General features: G+C 59.4%; 1 pseudogene; it reads left to right on the forward strand.

Moving 5' to 3' along the window:
• The first annotated feature begins 217 nt into the window (after positions 1-217).
• Positions 218-1,281, forward strand: LOC147980661 (uncharacterized; annotated as a pseudogene).
• The last annotated feature ends 4,067 nt before the right edge of the window (positions 1,282-5,348 follow it).

A 5,348-nucleotide genomic window follows, 5' to 3' on the forward strand; every position in this document is an offset into this window, starting at 1 on the left:
CTAGTCAACTAGAGGCTTACTAGGGACATGGTGTTGTCTATGTATCCACACATGTATCTGAGTTTCCTATCAATACAATTCTAGCATGGATAATAAACGGTTATCATGAACAATGAAATATAATAATAACCAATTTATTATTGCCTCTAGGGCATATTTCCAACACCCGGACCACCCCGCCTTCCTTTGCCCTGACCGTCCGGTGGCGGAGGAGCTGATGATGTACGGGCACGGGATTGAGGGCCTCGGCTACTTCCACATCGAGGTGCCCAACATCCCCGCCCCCTCACCATCACTCCTGGCCATTGTTACCATGAAGGATGGGGTGGCCTCGCCGGAGATGATTGAGGCCGAGCTCAACCACCTCTACCACTGCACCTGGGATTGGCAGGTCACCTTACTCTTTGGAGGCTAGTTCTCGGTCGTCTCCCCGGACGCATTCAGCCACGGGTACGGCACCCGCAGCGGAGACATCACCCTAGCTCTCAACAAGTTAGTGGTGGACATCTCTGTGCCGGTGCGGGATCCCTTGGCGGTCGCGGTCTTGGACACGGCCTGGATCCTCATTGGTGGCCTCCCGGACATCGCCCGCTCCGAGCAGGTCATCCAGAACATGTCTCGCATCCTCGGCAAGGTGGTGGCGGTCGACGAGCTCTCCCTCCGCAAGGAGGAGGTCTGGGTTAAGGTCAAATCTCTCGACTCCTCCAGGCTCCGTGCCACCATCCGAGTGTTCTTCAATGATCAGGGCTTTGACCTCCGCATCTCCCCCGAGCCCCCCAACCACATTGGACGCCCTTGCATCGACGACAGCTTCCTGGGGGGCGGCACCGATGGGGGTGGCGCTGGGGGCCACCGCGGCGACCGTGACCCTCGTCACGGCCACCCCTCTAGCTCGGACGACGACGACTTCGAGGACAGCCACCACCACGACCAGCCGCTTGTGCCGGCCGCCAGGGGTGGGGTTGGGGCGGGTCGTACCCACGCGGCGCCCCCCCGTCCCCCGATGACGGCCTCGATGCCTCTGATGCTAGCCTCCAGGTATTTCCGGCATCTTCGCCCCGCTCCCCTAACGGCATCTCCCTCGGCATCTTCGCCTCCTCTCCAGCCTGGGCCGACCCGGCGCTGCTCGACCCGACCCCCCCCCCCCCCCCCCCGCGCGCCCGATCTCCAGTTGGCGCCGCTAGGGGTCTCGTCCCTGGACCCAACCTCTCCTCTTCCAGTGCCTCCGGAGGTGTCACCTGGCTCTCCGGCTCGGCCGGTCAGTCCGCCCATGGTGGATGACGCACCTGTGGACCCACCTCCCTCCCCTAGCGTTCCCTGCGTGACGACCCCTGCTCCTCTCCTGGCGCCTTCGAGCTCTGCTTCCGTGGGCCTGGCGGTGGTGGTGACCACTCCGGTGGCCGGTCCTCCCCCTCCCCCTCGGACTGCGGCCTACTCCAGGAGGGGCAGTTCGACCTCGACCCCGGTGTCCTCTTCGCATCGTAGTGCTCGGATTGAGGCGGCCAGGCCGACGGGTGGCCTGACCCTTCCTATCCCCGAGCTGGCCGCCCTCCGGGCCGCTGCCCGGAACCTCGAGTCAGGTACCATGATCATCCCGGCCACCTCTGCTACATGCTCCTTTTCTGCTTTGGAGTCGGCTCCGCTTGGCCACCTCGCTAAGGTGGCAGCGGACTCGGCCATAGTGTTCCGCGGGGAGGTTGCTCCCCCGCTAGTCCAGATAGAAGCCATCCATGCACGGGAGATCCTTGATGGTCGGCTCACCGAGGCCCGTGCACGCCCTCCTCCCGCCGCTGGAGCGCCGCTCGGGACCACCCCGAGCGCCCCTCCCTGCGCGTTGGCCGCCCTGGCTGAGATCCGGGGCCGCACTCGCTCCCGTACCGCCGCCCTCCGCGCCCAGAGCACCTCACGTGTCTTGGGGTCAAGCAGCCCCCCGATGTATGCGTGATGCGAGGCTTATTCTGGAACATCCGCGGTTTCCACCAAGATGGTCGGCGCCGCCAACTCATTGAGTACATGCGAACTGAGCGAATCGACATTGTAGCCATTCAAGAAACGATGCGTACTGAATTCTCCTTGTCGGAACTTGAGCATCTGAGCTCCGACCTGTTCGCCTGGCACTGGCTCCCTTCTAGTGGGAGTACGAGTCACTCGGGTGGCATCCTCCTAGGTGCGAAGGATGCCACCCTTGAGGTTGGGCGCATGGACCGGGGCGAGTTCTTTGTTAGCATGGAGGTCTTTGAAAGGTCCTTAAATTTTAAATGGGAGATCATTGCGGTTTATGGTCCGGCCGACCACCGCAGGTCGGAGACCTTCCTTGCTGAGCTCCGGAGGAAGGTTGTGTCGGCCCAGTTTCCGGTAGTAGTGGGCGGCGATTTCAACCTCATCGGACGGAAGAATACAAGAGCAATAATCTAGTGAACTTTCCTCGTATGAAATTATTCAATGATTGCAGCTGATATGGGGCTGCGGGAACTCGATCGTGTCGGGGCCAGGTTCACTTGGACTAACCGCCAAGTTGATCCGACTCGCTCGGTCCTCGATCGAGTTTTCGCTTCCCCTGAGTGGGACATTCGGTGTCCCCTAGCATCGTTGCGGGCGATTACGCGGATTGGTTCCAACCACGTTCCCCTTCTCCTCTATTCGGAGAATGAGCGCCCCCCTCTGCCGCCACGCTTCCGGTTCGAGACCTTCTGGTTGTGTCAACCAGGCTTCACCGCCGCAGTGGTCGCCAGGTGGCGCGAGGCAAGGGACGCCCCCATAGGGCCTGTCGGCCGTCGATTCTTGGCACTTCTGCGCCAAGCGGTCGCGGCAATTCATGAAAGGGTGGGGTGCAAACGTGGGTCGGGACATTTGTGACTGACTGAAGGAAGGAACAGACCATAGCAAAAGCTGAAGAAGATGCGAATCAGGAAAAGGGAGACGAGTTCCAGTTGTTAGAAAGACCTGTGCCCGGAAAAGCAAGTCGGAAGGGGATCCGGATGTTCAGTGCTTAAAGCGGAAGAAGGCTCTGCTTGAGGGCATCCAGGCCCTCAACCTGCGGGCTGACGCCGCTGGCCTTTCGGCAGACGAATGGATGCTTAGATACGACTTGGAAGATCAGCTCACGGTCATCTACACTGATGAGGAGGCCTACTGGCGCTTGCGGGGTACGCAGAATTGGGTCCTCAAGGGGGACGCTAATACTGCCTACTTCCAGGCTATTGCTAATGGCCGTAGACGCCGCAATTCCACCCCCCTCCTGTGGGATGGTCCGACCCTCCTTCAGCGGCCGGAGGACATCCGGGCGCATGTTGATGGCTTCTACAGAGACCTATTCTCTGCCTCCTCTCGGGGAGGTCTTGCCCTTGCGCAAGACATTTGGCCTGCCCACTGCTGCATCTCGCCTGCGGATAACGCGGCCCTCACGACCCCGTTCTTGGAGGAGGAAGTTTGGGCGGATATTAAGGGCATGAACCCCTCCTCGGCTCTAGGCCCGGATGGCCTCCCGATGAAGTTCTTCCAGACCTTCTGGGAGGTGATCAAACCTGAGGTGATGGCCCTATTCGACGAGTTCATGGCTGGGACCATTGACCTCGCCCGGCTGAATTATGGGGTAATCACTCTCATCCCTAAGGTGACGGGAGCCTCGGACATCCGGAAATTTTGGCCGATTACGGTGATTAACGTCATATTCCCCATCCTCGCGAAGGGGTACGCCATTAGGGTGGCCCCTCTAGCTGACCGGATCACTCACCCTGATCAGTCGGCCTTCATCCAAAGCCGCTATATCCTTGATGGAGTCCTAGTGTTCCACGAAGCTCTCCATGAGGTGCACTCCAAACACCTCAAGGCAGTCTTCCTGAAACTGGACTTCCACAAGGCTTATGACACGGTCAGCTGGACCTTCCTTCGGGAATGTTTGCTTCGGAAGGGCTTCGATGATAGGTGGGTGACCAGAGTAATGCAGATGGTCTCTTCAGGCCGCACCGCGGTGAACATTAATGGGGAGATCGGCCCGTTCTTCCCCATATTTTGTGGGGTCCGCCAGGGCGACCCCTTCTCCCCATTCCTGTTCAACATAGTTGTTGATGCGCTGGCGGCCATCCTCGATAAGGCCAAGGCGGCGGGACACATTAAGGGGATTGTCTCGCAGCTTGTTGGAGGCAACGAGATCTCCCTCCTCCAATATGCAGACGACACCATTATCATGGTGGAGGGCTCTGAGAGTGATATCTCGAACCTCAAGTTCCTCTTATTGTGCTTCCAGCAGATGTCCGGCCTTAGGATCAACTTCGACAAGAGTGAGGTTATGGTCTTGGGCTACGCCCAAGACGAGCGACAGAGCATAGCGGATCGGCTTAACTGCCAGCTTGGGTGTTTCCCCACGACTTATCTGGGGTTACCCATTAGTGACGCCAGGCTTACAGTAGCCGAGCTGCGCCCCACGGTGGGGAAGCTCCAACACCGGATCGAGCCCTGGTAGGGTCGGTGGCTCTCGAAAACGGCCCGTACGGTGCTCATTAACTCGTCCCTCTCCAGCCTCCTATTATTCATCATGAGCTTCTACAGCCTTCCGGAGACTCTTCATCACGAGATTGCCACCGTTCAGGGGTGCTTCTTCTGGGCCGGCGAGGGTGATAAGCAGAAATACCGCATGGTCCGGTGGTCTGAGATCTGCAAACCTCGCGACAAGGGCGGCCTTGGGATCATGTCCTCCAAACGCATGAATATTGCCCTTCTGACTCGGTGGCTCTGGAGGATTGGCAGCGGAGATGGTGGCTGTGGCTACGCATTATTCAGCAGAAATACCTCCGAGGCCAGCCTCTTGCCTTCTGTCAGCGATCTGGGGGCTCCCAGTTCTGGCAATCCATCATTCAGCTCCTCCTTGTCCTCCGGATCGGGACCTCGATCGAGATTGGTTCCGGCACCGCCACGCTGTTCTGGTTCGATCGCTGGACTGGTCACACGCCCCTGGCGGCCCGCTTTCCAGACCTGTTCTCCATCGCGGTTGCCCCTTAGATCTCCGTGGCGACCGCCCTTATTGACTTAGGGCGGCTTGCGTTCCGGAGGCCTTTTGGTCCCGCTGAGAATGCGGACTGGCAGGAGTTGCTTGACTGTATTGCTCTCCATGAGCCGGATCTCACGTCTGACGATGACCGTGCCAGGTGGCGCCTCGAGCCGTCTGGTCAATTCTCCACCAAATCTCTCTATCTAGCAATCGCCCCCTCGCTCGGCCATGAGGCTCTTTCCTCCATTTGGAAGCCTCCCCTTGAAAATTAGGATCTTCCTATGGCAATGGATTCGCGGCCGCCTCCCTTCTGGCGTTGAGGTTCTGAAGCGCAATGGCCCTGGTGATGGGCGGTGCCCGC

The sequence above is a fragment of the Triticum urartu genome, chromosome 3A, assembly GCF_056163025.1.
Source record: "Triticum urartu cultivar PI428250 chromosome 3A, HENAU_Tu73, whole genome shotgun sequence".
NCBI classification, from domain to species: Eukaryota; Viridiplantae; Streptophyta; class Magnoliopsida; order Poales; family Poaceae; genus Triticum; species Triticum urartu.